Source organism: Carcharodon carcharias, chromosome 9 (assembly GCF_017639515.1).
Source record: "Carcharodon carcharias isolate sCarCar2 chromosome 9, sCarCar2.pri, whole genome shotgun sequence".
Lineage (NCBI taxonomy): Eukaryota > Metazoa > Chordata > Chondrichthyes > Lamniformes > Lamnidae > Carcharodon > Carcharodon carcharias.
Genome location: NC_054475.1, coordinates 39,280,179 through 39,295,577, shown reverse-complemented (window position 1 = coordinate 39,295,577; position 15,399 = coordinate 39,280,179). Strand labels below are relative to the sequence as shown.

The window sequence follows — 15,399 nt, the reverse complement described above, 5'->3', positions numbered from 1 at the left end:
AAAATTGAACTAGAGGCAGCAGAAAAAGAAAAAAGAGAGAGCATTTCAAAGTGAATAGGCAGAAAGGCAGGTGAGAGAAAGAAAAGAAGAAAAGGAATTAGAAATGGCAAGGTTAGAAAAGGAGGAAAGAGAAAAATAGAGAGAGAGAGAGAATTCCAGCTTAAAATGCAGGCAGTTAAAAAAGAGACGCCAGTAGGTGAGGAAGGATTTATTTCCAGATCAGAAACCAGTGGGGAGATGTTTAAATTTGTACAAGCTCTTCCAAAGTTTGAGGAAAGAAATGTTGAATAATTCTTTATTTCATTTGAGAAGATAGCTAAACAGATGAAATAGCCACAGGAACACTGGACATTGTTGTTACAATCCAGGGGGTTGGTGGGTAGAGTACATGGGGTTTGTGCTTCACTATTAGAAGTGGTATTGGTGAACTATGATATGGTAAAAAAGGCTATTTTGAGTGCATATGAGTTGATTCCTGAGGCACACAGGCAGAAATTTAGGAATATGAGAAAACAGCTTGGGCAAACTGATATTAAGTTTGAAAGAATAAAACAAAATAATTTTTACCAGTGGATATGGACATTAAACCTAGAGACGACATATGCATCTCTTAGAGAAGTAATTCTTTTGGAAAAATTTAGAGATTCGATTCCTTTGGTAGTGAGAACTCATGTGGAGGAACAGATAGTTGAATATGTAAGGCAAGCAGCAGAGATAGCTGATGATTATGAGGTTAGTTCATAGAGCCAAACCTTTTTTCTGTCACTTTTTCAATTCGGAAAAGGATAGAAAATGGGAAGGTGAAAGGAAGGTGGGTAGTCAGGGAAGAGAAGAGGTAGGTGGAAAGTCGCAGGAAGTTTTTTCTCAGAAAGAAAAGAAAGGTGCTGAGGGTAGAGGTGACATTCAAAAATTGTGGTGTTTTTATTGTAACAAATTTGGACACACAAAGTCGGCGTGTTGGAAATTGCAAGGAAATTCTGTTGGCATTATAGGTGTGCAGAAAAGTTCCGGAAATAAAAGGACTGTGGATTCTGAGGTTCAGGTATAGGAAAAGCAAATGGTTTGTGTACAGGTGAAACAGGGAGAATCAGTGTGATAGGTAAAGAAGTGGGAAGGGAATGTGTTCACAATTTACCCAAGAGAATTTGGAGAAACAGGTTGCAGAAATGTTTAGAGATTTTGTATGTGGAGGGTATGTGTACAGGATGGAGTAGGTGAAGATGTTAAAATTTTAAGAGACACAGGGACTAGTCAATCCTTAATGTTTTGGGATAGTGACATTTGTTCAGAGGGAATATTGCAGGAACAGGTGATAATGAGTGTGGTTCATGGAGATGCTAAACCTATTCCCTTGTGGAAGGTAAATATAAAGAGTAAGTGGAAAACAGGCAAAGTGACTGTTAGAATGATGGAAAAATTGCCCATATCAGGGGTTCAATTTATCTTGGGTAACGATATAGCTGAATCACAAATGTGGGTGATGCCTATGGTAGTTGAGCAGCCTGTAGAGGTGTCTTCAGCAGAAGTGTTGTAACTCTTATTGAGTTAAAACAATCAAACTAAATGAACAAAATTGGGATAAATCAGGCACAGCCCCTAATTCAGGTCAGCCGTAGAACCAAGAACAAAGTTTAAAGGAAACTTACAAACTTTAAATTAAAATGTGATTAAAGGGATCTACAAAACACCCCAGTCCCCGTGGTGCCCACCGGGCACGGAAGGCCTCGAGAGTGCCAGCAGACACCGCATGCTCCCTCTCCAGGGACATCCGGCCGTGAACGTAGCCACGGAAGAGGGACAAACAATCGGGCGGGATTCCCCCATCGATCACCCGCTGCCTGGACCTGTTAATGGCCAATTTGGCCAGGCCCAGGAGCAGGTTCACGAGGAGGTCCTCCTCCTTCCCGACCCTCTTCCACACCAGGTGTCCATAGATCAGGAGTGTGGGGCTGAAGTGCAAACAAAACATTAATAAAAGGTTTTTCAAATAACTAAAAAGGGAGTGCAGCCTACCACACCCTATATAAGCATGGTCCACAGACTCCACAAGACTGCAAAAAGGGCAGGTGTCCTGGGAGGCCGTGAACCTATGCATTCTACGATTATAGGGGACTGCTTCATGCAACACCCTCCAACCCAGGTCCCCGATAGAAAGGGGGAGGCCACCTCCGTAGAGGGCCTCCCATCGGGGGGCCTCCGCTGTCGAACAGCAACAAGGCACACCAGGGCGTGTCCGGGCGGCGGACAAGGGCGAGAAAATGGAAGGTGTGCAGCCGCAGTCCATACAAAAAGCTCCTCCGCACCGTGCCAAATGGCACAGAGGGCATGTCCCCAAGGCGGCTCATATTGCAGGGCACCAGCACCTGAGGGAGGGTTCGGGGCTTGGGGCCAATGTGGAATTCTGTCCGAACAGGGGAACGTTCAGACGGAAGACCACCGCGCACCTGGGCCACCTCAAGTAACATCAGGAAAGCCTACTGCACCTAGTATTCCCAGGCGGTCTCCCATCCAAGTACTAACCAGGCCTGAGTCTGCTTAGCTTCAGAGATCAGATGAGATCGGGCGTTTTTTTTTCAGACTGGTATGGCCGTAGGCAACAGAAGTGTTGTAGAGACAGCATCCTGGATTGTTTCCAGATTGTGTGATAACAAGGTCACGGGCTCATTAGTTGGAACAAGGACAGGCAGTTCAAAGGCAGGAAGAAGGTGTTGAAAACTAATTAGCTGACACTGTGTTTGATAACATTGTTCAGGAAGAAAGACTGAAAACAATGCAGCTGAAATGTTTAACTCAATTTTAGTGGAACTACAGAAAAAGGATTTGCAAATAGAACATTTATATCAAACAGCTTACTCAGAAACAAAGGCAAAACATATTCCAGAATGTGATTACCTTAAGGATAATGTTTTAATGAGAAAATGGAGGCCTTATCATGCTTCAGCAAATGAAAGCTGGAGGGAGGTGCATCAGATTGTTGGATAGAGAAATGAGATTCTGAGGATAGCTCATGAAATTCCAATGGGGGAACATTTAGGAATAGGAAGCACAGGCAAACATACTGAAACATTTTTATTGGCCTGGTTTGCATAGGGATGTAAACAAATTCTGCAAATTTGTTTGTCATATATGTCAGGTGGTAACAAAACCACAAGCAGTGATTAATTCAAATTCCAGCATTTGAAGAACCTTTTACTAGGGTCATGATTGATTGTGAAGGAGCCCTCCCTAAGACTAAAAGTGGATATCAGTACTTATTGACAATAATGAATGTGTCTACCAGATTTCCTGAAGCAACATGTTTGAGAAATTTTATAACAAAGAAGATTGTGCAAGAGTTAACTAAGTATTTTACAAAGTATGGTTTACCAAAGAATATACAATCAGATCAGGGTTCAAATTTTATGTCATGGCTGTTTAAGGAAGCAATGAACAGTTTGGGAATAAAAAATTTAAGTCAACAGCTTATCATCTTGAGTCACGAGGGGCTTTGGAAAGATGGCATCAAATTCTAAAAACTATGATGACAACATACAGTCAGGGTTACTCGTGGGATTGGGTTGGAGGAATTCCATTCTTGTTATTCACTATTAGGGATGCTCCTAATGCATCGACTGGTTTTAGTCCTTTCGAATTAGTCTATGATAAGGGGATCACTGAAAGTGATTTATGGTAAATTGGTGGGTCAAAATTCAGAAACTACTCTCTTGGATTACATTTCAAAGAAAGATCACAGAGCATGTGAGTTGGCTAGGGAACATTTAAAGATATCACAGTAAATGATGAAAGTGAAAGCTGACAGGAAAGCTACAGCTTGGAATTTTGGTGCTGGAGAAAAAGTGCTAGTTCTGTTACCAGTACCGAGTGACTCATTAAAGGCAAGGTTTAGTGGGTCTTACAGGATTGAAAAGAAACTGAGTGAAGTAAATTATTTAATAAATACTCCAGATAGAAGAAAGAAATAGAGGAAGTGTCATGTAAATATACTTAAAAATTACTTTGACAGGGAAGAGGACCAAAAGCAGGTATTAGTGGTGGTAGATAATGAGAAAGTAGTGGAAATGCAGGATGCTGAAATTGATTTTCCTCTAATCAGATTGGCTAATGAGGGGGTGCTTGAAAATTTAAATGTAATATTACCTTCCAGACAAGTGTCAAAGTGATTTGGAAAAGTTATTGCAATCACACAAAGCTATTTGTAGAAATAAGTTGGGGAGGGCAGATTTAGCTAGACATAGGGCAGAACCTGTCGGGTTGGGAATGGGCATGGAACCGATCACCACCCACAATCGGCTCCACGCTGCCATTTTATGCAGGCGGGCCAATTAAGGCCCACCTAGCGTGAAACGCGGCTCCCGAGGAGTGAGCGAGTAGCAGTGGGACTGCAGTGACCGCTGGGTCCAATGGCGACACAGCGGCCTGTTTAAAGAGTGTGCAGGCAGCATCACAAAGGCTGTGAACCATGGCCAGCAGAAGGGCTCCCGAGAGCACTGCTGGTGAGCAGGCCACACAGGAGGGCAGGTCAGCAGGGCACTGTGCCCCTCACTTCTCTGATAAGTGCATTGCTGCCCTCCTCGAGGAGGTGGCAGCATAGTGTGAGATCCTCGTGCCGAGGAATGGGAGGAGGTAGCTCCCCCCATATGACCTGGGAGGAGGTGGCAGAGATTTTCAGTTCGCGCAATGTGGTGCGACGCACCTGGGTTCAGTGCTGCAAGCGCTTTAACGACCTCTTGCGCTTGGGAAGGGTGAGTACCATGTTGGCATTGATCACTTAACACAGCAGTTAGGTCCCCCACATCCAACTCTGAATGTAGTTACTGCATTGAATCATTCACAGCATGTGGCCTTTGTTGGGTGGGGCAGCATTTACTGCCGATGCCTAGTTCACCCTGAGAGGGTTGTGCTGAGCTGGGTTCTGTACCCACCGCATGTGGTAGACTGACACCCACAGTACTGTTTTGGGGACAACCTCAAGGATCTGCACCTAGGCACAGTGCTGGAACTCCAAAACATGTCAAAGTCAGGCTGCTGACTGACTGGGAGGGGAACTTCCAGGTGGTGGAGCACCCATTCATCTGCTGTCCTTGGCGTTCCACATGGTTGTGCTTCCTTGCTTTGGAAGGTCATACCGTGTGGGTGGAAAATGTGATGGAGGCAGCATCTGGGCAAGGGGGGTCAGCCCTGGCTTCTTGGTGTGAGTGTACGGCTGCCCAGGGTCACGATTCACATGAGCTCTGCAATGTTTCACTCAGGTGGGGGTGCAAGGATACAATGGCAATCTGGGTACAGGGTGGACTAATCAATGCTCCTCTCTCCTTTTCAGGAGAAGACAGCACACAACAACGCAGAGCAGGTGTGAACTGGCGGAAGCCAAGCCCAGTGGGCGATCATAACCAAATACGAGCAGGAGGCGATGGAGCTGGAGAGGTGCCATGCACCTAGGTCCACCGATAGCGGTGAGGCTGGGGTGCCCGGGGTGGGGGGGTGGGGGGGGTGGTGTAGAATGCCGTGAACTGGGGTCACCATGTCTTTCCTTGCAATTATTCCACCATTGACTGTTTGGTGATTTAAGCTTCCAGCGTGGGTTTCCCGTTGATTATGGAAGGATGAGCGCATACTGATCCGGGGTCCAAGCATGTACGTTGACATTGTCTCGACTTCAACTAATCAAATGTCCTTGTTCTTCCTTTCAGCCTCACTGGAGCAAGACTGGGTGAGGAGGCAGAGAGGCTGCACCTCGAGGGCCCGGACGAATTACAAGCACCAGCATCACACCACCTTAGCTAGGCAGGCACCAGTGCTGATACTAGCACCTCGGTGAGGATTAGATCGTTAGCTAATGTCCTGGGGCACGGTGGTGAGGGTCACTTCACACTCGCTTGAGGTGCAGGCGGAGACAGCGAGTGCTCAGTTGGTGGCTGATGATGTGCCTCTGGAGTCGTTCCTGAGGGCAGCAGGCGCTGGAAGACCAGCAGGGTCTGCGGGAGGATCTGGTGGAGATACATGAGGCAATGCATGCCATGGTCTCCGTGATGGATGGGTCCATGTGGAGCATCAGCAATGCATTTACCCTCATGGCCAAGCACAATGCATCCTCCATGGAGAGAGTGGCAATACTCATGGAAAGGCTCCCCCAGGAGAACAGTCAGGGCTTCCTGGGGTGCATTCGGACCAGTGACTGTGGGATCCAATGAGGCTGCGGCGACTGTAGAGATTCCAGCTGTGGAACTGGCCGCTCCCTCCCAGGCTGGGCCATCAAAGGCTCCATAGGCCAGAAGACGCCCACCAAGGTCAACAAGGCAAACAGGACAGCAGAGTGAGCAGGCTGTCTCGAATGCCAGTGACAGCGATGGGGGAGCATCTAGACGTAGCACCCAAAAACATAAGCTTAAGGTACCTTAGGTAAACCACGGGCTTCTCACTGGTGGTTTTATGTTACCCTGCTATTAGTTGATTATAATTTAGTGTACAGTTCAAGACCTTTGAATTAAGTCTGTTTTCTGTTTTAGTTGTTACATTCATTAAATGCTTTATTTGTGAACAAGGCTCAGGGTGATCCCTCATTTCTGCAGGTTGGCGGGAACCCATGATGTTATGAGTGCGTTGTTTGACATTGAGTTTTAATGACAAGGCACATAGTTAATTTTCCTAACTAGGCAGATGTTGCTCTCAGGTATCGAGTATGGAGCCTGCAGACCTGGCATGTGTTGGAGGCCCATCTCCGGTGTGCTAGCTGAAGTTTCATTGGATTAAAGCTTCCTGGGTGTCCCTGTCTCACTGGAGGTTACCAGGATCACCATCTATCCCCTCAGTGTTCTCCTGAGCTTGCTCATCCTTGGACTCATCCTGTGTAGCCGGAGAATTTGCGTCTACATTGTCTTCCTCCACTGCATTGCACCTATCCAGTGGCAGATTGTGGAGAATGCAGCATGCAACTGCTATCAGTGACACACGAACTCGGGGGTCACCGCAGCCTCATTGGATCCCACAGTCACTGGTCCGAATGCACCCCCTGAATAGTCCAGGCATCAAAAGCGCACCTTGAGAAGACCGATGGTTCTCTCTACCACAGCCCTTGCGGAGGTGTGGCTCCTATTGCACCACTGCTCAGCTTCTGTTCTTGGATGGCGGAGATGTGTCATGAGCCAACTTTTGAGGGGACAGCCCTTGTCACCCAGCAGCCATCCATCCAGCTGCACTGGAGCACTGAAGAGCCCCGGCACTTGGGAGTGTCTGAGGATGTAAGCGTCATGGGAGCTCAAAAGTTGGCTCATGACACATCTCCGCCATCCAAGAACAGAAGCTGAGCAGTGGTGCAATAGGAGCCACACCTCCGCAAGGGCTGTGGTAGAGAGAACCATCAGTCTTTTCAAGGTGCGCTTTTGATGCCTGGACTATTCAGGGGGTGCATTCGGACCAGTGACTGTGGGATCCAATGAGGCTGCGGCGACCCCCGAGATCGTGTGTCACTGATAGCAGTTGCATGCTGCATTCTTCACATTCTGCCACTAGATAGGTGCAATGCTGCCTGGGTACCTTGCACAGACCTGCAGAACCTGCATTCTATGGTCACACATCTGCACATTCATAGAGTGGAATCCCTTCCTGTTGACAAAGGGACCTGGTTCACCTGCTGGCGCTTTGATAGCCACATGTGTACAGTCTATTGCACCCTGGATGCGGGGGAATCCAGCAATTGCTGCAAAGTCTCTGGCTCGCTGAGTCTGGCTGGCCTCGTCCTAGCGGTAGTGAATGAAAGTCAATGCACACCTGAACAGAGCGTCTGATACCTGCTTGACACAAGTGTGGACAGCCGACTGGGAGACTCCGCAAAGATCACCCACCGAGCCCTGGAAAGAGCCAGAGGTATAGAAGTTGAGATCTTCAACGCCACTGGCATGGGGTGCCCACCCACACAGTTGGCACAGATCTCAGGGCCTATCATCTGACAGATGGCAGTCACTGTCTCTGTTGAGAGGTGGAGCCACCTTCGGCACTGCACCTCAGACATATTGATGTAGCTGATTCGCTGCCTGTACACCCTGGCAGCAGGATAGTGACATCTCCTGCAGCCCCTTCCACCTTGGACTTCCTGTTGGCCCTACGCCTCTTGTGCCTGCGCCTGTCCTCCCAAAGGTGGCTCCGCTGGCCTCCTCCACATTCTGGCCCTCCCTCCCTTCCTCAGAGGAGGTGCCTACAGTGGAGAGCACATCTCCTATTCACAGGGTAAGGGAAGGTTTCCTGAAACCACCAAGGCCCCAAGAATAAAAGCAAAAAGCAAATAACTGCAGATGCTGGAAATCCAAAACAAAAATAAAAATACCTGGAAAAACTCAGCAGCTCTGATAGCATCTGTGGAGAGGAACACAGTTAACGTTTCAAGTCTGTATGACTCTTCAACAGAACTAAGGAAAAATAGAAGAGAGGCGAAATATAAGCTGGTTTAAGGAGGTTGGGACAAGTAGAGCTGGATAGAGGGGAGTGATAGGTGAAGATTTCCAAAAGATGTCATAGACAAAAGGTCAAAAAGGTGTTGACGGTGGTGATATTAGATAAGAAAAGTGCTAATAGGTGATATTAAGGGTAGAAAGTAGGACGAGCAAGGTACTGATAGCCCTATTGGGGGTAAGGTGGGGGGAAGGGATCGAAAGAGGCTAAAGGGTAGAGATAAAACAATGGATGGAAATACGTTTAAAAATAATGGAAATAGGTGGGAAAAGAAAAATCTGTATAAATTATTGGAAAAATGGGGGATCGGAAAGGAGGTGGGGATGGATGAGAGAGTTCATGATCTAACATTGTTGAACTCAATATTCAGTCTGGAAGGCTGTAAAGTGCCTAGTCGGAAGATGAGGTACTGTTCCTCCAGTTTGCCTTGAGCTTCACTGGAACATTGCAACAGGCCAAGGACAGATATGTGGGCATGAGACCAGGGTGGAGTGTTAAAATGGCAAAGCGACAAGGAAGGCTAGGTCATGCTTGCGGATAAACCGAAGGTGTTCTGCAAAGTGGTCACCCAGTCTGTTTGGTCTCTCCAATGTAGGGGAAACCACATTAGGAGCAACGAATGCAGTAGACTAAATTGAGGGAAGTGCAAGTGAAATGCCCGACAACATGTGAATGTGGAACTGAGTCACAGATTATGCAACATTTCCTGCAATGCCTATCGCTAGAGGAACCATGCACTGTTGCAGATCTTGCCGAATTCAACAACAAGGCGCAAAAATGTGTCCAGTTCTGGCTGGGCCATGTCTAAACTGTCTGTGGACACGATAAGAAGAAGACTTGAAAGGAGTGTTTGGGCCCTTGGATGGTGAGGAGAGGGGAAATAAAGAGGCAGGTGTTGCATGATCTGTGGTTGCATGGGAAGGTGCCGTGGGAGGGGGTTGAGGTGTAGGGGGTGATGGAGGAGTGGACCAGGGTGTCTTGGAGGGAACAATGCCTGAGGAAGCACCGGGGGGATGAAGGGAAGATGTGTTTGGTGGTGGCATCATGCTGGAGTTGGCGGAAATGGCGGAGGATGATTCTTTGAATACGGAGGCTGGTGGGGTGATAAGTGAGGACAAGGGGGACCCTATCACGGTTCTGGGAGGGAGAGGAAGGTGTGAGGGCAGATGCGCGGGAGATGGGCCGGACACGGTTGAGGGCCCTGTCAACCACCGTGGGTGGAAAACCTCAGTTAAGGAAGAAGGAAGACATGTCAGAGGAACTGTTTTTGAAAGTAGCATCATCAGAACAGATGCGACGGAGGCGAAGGAACTGAGAGAATGGGATGGAGTCCTTACAGGAAGCGGGGTGTGAGGAGCCGTAGTCAAGGTAGCTATGGGAGTCGGTATTGGTGGACAGTCTATCACCAGAAATTGAGACAGAGAGGTCAAGGAAGTGAAGGGAAGTGTCAGAGATGGACCATGTGAAAATGATGGAGGGGTGGAAATTGGAAGCAAAATTAATAAATTTTTCCAGGTCCAGACGAGAGCATGAAGCAGCACCTAAGTAATCATCGATGTACCGGAGAAAGAGTTGTGGGAGGGGGCCGGAGTAGGACTGGAACAAGGAATGTTCCACACACCCTATAAAGAGACAGACATAACTGGGGCCCATGCAGGTACCCATAGCCACACTTTTTATTTGGAGGAAGTGAGAGGAATTTAAGGAGAAATTGTTCAGTGAGAGAACAAATTCAGCCAAATAGTGGAGAGTAGTGTTGGATGCGGATTGTTCGGGCCTCTGTTTGAGGAAGAAGCGGAGATCCCTCAGAACATCCCGGTGGGGGATGGAGGTGTAGAGGGATTGGACGTTCATGGTGAAGAGGAGGCGGTTGGGGCCAGGGAACTGGAAATTGTTGATATGGTGTAGGGTGTCAGAGGAATCGCGGATGTAAGTGGGAAGGGACTGGACAAGGGGAGAAAGAATGGAGTCGAGATAGCAAGAAATGAGTTCCTTGGTGCAGGAACAGGCTGACACGATAGGTCTGCTGGGATTGTTCTGTTTGTGGATTTTGGGTAGGAGGTAGAAGCAGGCCGTCCGATGTTGGGAGACAATGAGGTTGGAAGCTGTGGAAGGAAGATCTCCAGAGGAGATGAGGTCAGTAACAGTCCTGGAAACAATGGCTTGATGTTCAGTGGTGGGGTCATGGTCCAGGGGGAGGTAGGAGGAAATGTCTGAGAGTTGACTCTTAGCCTCTGCGAGGTAGAGATCCCCAAGAATGATGTTTACTTCAGAGTCCTGACCTGAAGCCTATTATTCCTGTCCAAGCAGCCGTGAAGAGATTTGAAGTTGTACTGTTTACACAGGCAAGTAGGAGTAAGCTTAAACATTAAATGTCTACCAAAGACAACTCGAGAGCCCACTCACCCCTCTTATCTCGCCCATGGATGAGATTTTTAAAAATGTGGCCTACCTGCCTGCTCGTTGCGCCCGTGTGATGATCTGAAATTTGCAGAGGCTCCAAACAATTGCCATCTATTAATGGCTCGAGGGCCTTAACTGGCCTGTTAATTAATGGTGTGTGCGCATCAGAGATCATAGCGTGCCCGCACTCCGAAATATCGCAATGACGTGCAGCGATGTTGGGATGTACACCTGATGTCACCATGCATCATTTTACGCATTGGGGTGCGGGGCCTGCCCCCATATGTCAAAGAGAAGATCCTGCCTATGATGTACGTGTGGAAGTTTCATCTTCGGTAAGGTAACATCCTTATAGATTAAATCCGGCAAAGTTATCACAAGTACAGAAAGAAATCAGATTTATGCTTTAAGGTCAGAATCTTCGGGTCAGCGTGTGGGGGCAGGCCCTGCTCACTGACGCGTAAAATGCCGCGTGGTGATGTTGGGTGTGCATCCTGACATCACCATACTTCATTCTGATTTTCAGCTCGGCAGGCACACACCGGAGTCGGCTGCGCACCTGCTGAACTGTCAAAGGCCTATTAAGGCCATTTAAATATCAATTAAAATACTTAACGGAGCTGCCCGTCCAACATTAAGGTTGGCAGGCAGGCAAAGAGCCCAGGCAGCCTTCGCATTTATCATGAAGCCTCATCCATGGGCGGGATGAAGTTTCATGAAGTGCTTATAAATTGAATAAAAGTTTTTATTAAAGTTCATTGACATGTCACATGAGGGGAGATGTCTTAATTTTTTTTCCCCGTATTTAAATTTTTCATGATGAAACTAATCTCCCTGAGGCAGCTCTGGGTAGGCCCCAACTCAGCCTACCACACCCCCCACCACCCCCCCGCCCGCACAGGGAATGCTCAGTGCTTCCAGGTGTGCATCACACTGGGCAGGCCTTAATTGGCTTGCCCACGTAAAATGATGGTGTGCAGCTGATCGCTGCATGCCGTCCCTCGCCCGCTCCCGCTCAGCACCCCCCGACGGAGAGAAAATTTTCCTCCAAATTATATCATTGAGTCTATTTGCAGTAACTGGAGTTTGCCTATTATACTGGTATCGAAACTGGATGGGAAACGAAGACTGTGTGTGGACTATCGAAAGGTGAATGCGGTGACAAAAGCAGACTGATATTCAATACCGAGGTTGGAGGATTGCATAGAGTAAGTTGGATAATCAAAATTTATCACAAAGATTGACTTGCTAAAAGGATATTGGCAAGTCCCATTATCGGAGAGAGAAAAGGAGGTATTGGCATTTGTGACGCCAAATTGATTATATCAGTTTAAAGTCATGCCATTTGGTATGAAGAATGCACCTGCACCATTTCAAAGACTGACAAACAAGGTAATTGCAGGTGTGAGTATTTGTGCTGTTTATAGTGGCGCCTTGATAGTTTTCAGTCTTATGTGGGAGCAGCATTTACAACATCTGGAAGAATTATTTACTTGATCACAGCAGCTAATTTGGTGATAAACTTGGCTAAAAGGTAATTTGAAAAAGCGCAAGTTACATATCTAGGCCATACCATTGGACATGGTAAGGTGGCTCCAAGAAATATGCAAGTCAAGGCAATTTTGGATTTCCCAATGCCTACAACAAAATAAGTTTTGAGATTTCTGGGCATGAGTGGGTTTTATCGGAAATTTGTACCAAATTTTAGCAGTGTGGTTGCTCCACTGACTGCACTATTAAAAAAGAACAAGACGTTTCAATGGATGCAGGAGTGTCAGGAGGCATTCCACAGTTTGAAAACTGTATTAACTATGACACCAGCTTTAGCAGTACCCAATTACACCAAGCAATTTAAGTTGGCCATTGATGCAAGCAATATAGGCATTGAGGTTGTACTGTTGCAAAAAGATGACACTGGAATTGAAAAACTGAAAGGGTATTTTTCAGGGGAGTTGAACGTACAACAGAGAAGATATTCAATGATCAAAAGGGAAACTGAAGTCAGCGTTGTAGCATTTTGAAATTTATGTGGCAAACAATTCATCAGAAACAATTGTTTATACAGACCACAATCCTTTAAAGCTTCTAGACAAATTCCGAGACAGGAGTGCAAGGTTATTCAGGTGGAATTTATTACTACAACCATTTAATCTACAGATTATATATGTCGCTGGACAAGAAAATCTGATTACAGGTGCACTGTCAAGAGTTTGAAGTTTAAAGGGAAAATTGAACATTTGAAAACCTGGAATGATTTCTGTTGATGTGAAGGATTTGTATATATATTGTTATGTTAATGCATGCATCTGGTAATGTAATAGTGTAAGTATATAGATAAGTATAGGAGATGGTATAAGATGGGTGAATAAAAATGAAGCTGTCTTTGTAAATTATGACGGTTCATTTTTCAATATGGAGGCGGATGTCACTGAGATATGATAATTTCCTTAATGCTATTGGAATTTATTGTAAAATAGAGTAATAGTTGGATGTGTCTCTGTGTGTATCTGTGTGTGTGCAGGAGAGACTTAATTGAATTAGAGGCAGCTAGTCTGGGTGAAGAGAAGTTAGGTTTGAAATGTTAGTTAGGTAAGCATGGGAAGTTTGAGAACGTGAAATGTAAAGGGAACATTTGCATTTTTAAACAAACTGTAGTGGCTTGAATTCAAAGGAGAGGGCGTAATGTATACATAGCCAGCATAAGTAGTAAGAAATAGTGTATTTATTTATTTTCCCAAAGATTACTGGTGGAATTGGTGCTGTGGTAGTTTTGTTATTAGTAGAGAGGTCAAGTTCAAAAGAGATAGGCCAGAATTTTGCCGTCGACATACAGGGCGGGCCCGACATGCCAATGTGCAAAATGATGCGCGATGATGTCGGGCATGTGTCCCAACATCATCGCGCGTCATTTAGATATTTTGTTCGGCGGGCGTGCACACCTGCTGAACTGTCAAAGGCCTATTAAAGCCATCCACGGGTGGGATGAGGTTTCCTGAAAGTTTAATAAAATAATTAAATAAAATTTGGGAAATGCACAAACATGTCCCAGCACATGTAACACTGTCACATGAAGGGATGTGCTTAAATAATTTTTCAGATCATTCATTAAAAATTTGCACTAACAATTTAATCTCCCTGAGGCAGCGCCATGCCTCACGGAGATTCCGCCACTCTTTTGCGCACATGCTGAGTGCTACCAGCCATGAGTCACACTGGTCGGGCCTTAATTGGCCTGCCCACGTAAAATGGCAGCGTGCAGCTGATCGCCAGTGGCGATTGGCTCCATGCCCACTCCTGCCCGCTTCCGCCCAGCCGACCCGACACAGGTAAGATCTTGCCTATAGTGAAACAATGAGAACTTGCATCCAAAGGGAAAAATATGTAAGAAGCAGAGAAGACTGTTTGAAGGGAGGCATTTTAAGAAGCAACAAGTGTGAAAATCCTGCAGCCTGTCTGTACCAAACTGCTTCTCTAGGGGCTGAAATGAAGAGAACTCACTTTGAATCCGACTGTTCAGGGTATTGTTTACTTTGCCTGGGTACCTTAAAACCTATGTGTCTTATTATTGCCTTAACAAAAGTTTAAGTGGGCATTAGATTGATTAAGGGATTTACAAAGTATCATAGTAGTAATTTGTAGATCTATGTATGTATTTAAAATTCTTTCTCTTAATAATAAAGGTTCAATTTAGTTTTATAAAAAACCTCTTAAGACTTGATGGTCTTATTACTGAATTCAAAGCCCACATCTGGAAACATACAAATTGAAAATTAGTTGTGACAGTTGTTTCAAGTTTCCCTCTGGGATTTGAACAGCTCAGCATTTACCACCTGCTGAGTCATAACAACTCTTACCTTCCTTTGAGCCCCCTGCCTCTCTGTGACCTGCGGACCTTGCTCCACACTTGCATTCCGTGTCCAGGGCATCCATCTTGAACTTTGAACTTTGTTGGGGACCCCACCACACATTTGTGCTTGCTCCAGCACATCATGGCTTCTTTTCGCCTGTATGGGCAAAGGTGCATTCATTAGTGCATCCTCTAACTGCCACGCAATAACAGCCTTGGACGCCCTCCCTCCCCACCCCACCCCACCCCAAGGAAACGCAGGTTGATTTGCCCATCAGATTAGCACACCTCACTCTTCTATAGTCACAAGGCAAGCAGGCACATTTCCCAGCCTTGACATGCACAGGGATATGTGCCATTTGGCACTCTGCATTTCACACCCCTGAGCGCCACAAAGAACAGCCACCCTCCAGTACATCTATACGCAGTTCCATGCCAAGTCGGTAGTCATTCGTGTAGAGTGCAGAAGATCATTGAACCATTTCCGGCACTGGATCCATGCGCAGTGCCCAACATCATGCCCACTCACCTGAGCAGCTACCTCTGTCCAGGCCTTCTTTGTCCGGTGCAGGGTGGGGCCTCCTCTTGACATTCCACGAGATGAGGATGTCATACAGGGTACTCACTGCCTCCACTAGAGTGCGCAGGCATTCGTCTGAGAACCAGGGGAGCAGAGTGCCCACCAGCATTGCCCTCCCGCCTGA

The 15,399-nt window shown here is 46.5% G+C and overlaps 1 pseudogene; it reads right to left on the bottom strand.

Annotated features, from left to right (window-relative positions):
* Positions 1-2,471: 2,471 nt before the first annotated feature.
* On the bottom strand, positions 2,472-2,595 carry LOC121282669 (annotated as a pseudogene).
* Positions 2,596-15,399: the final 12,804 nt, after the last annotated feature.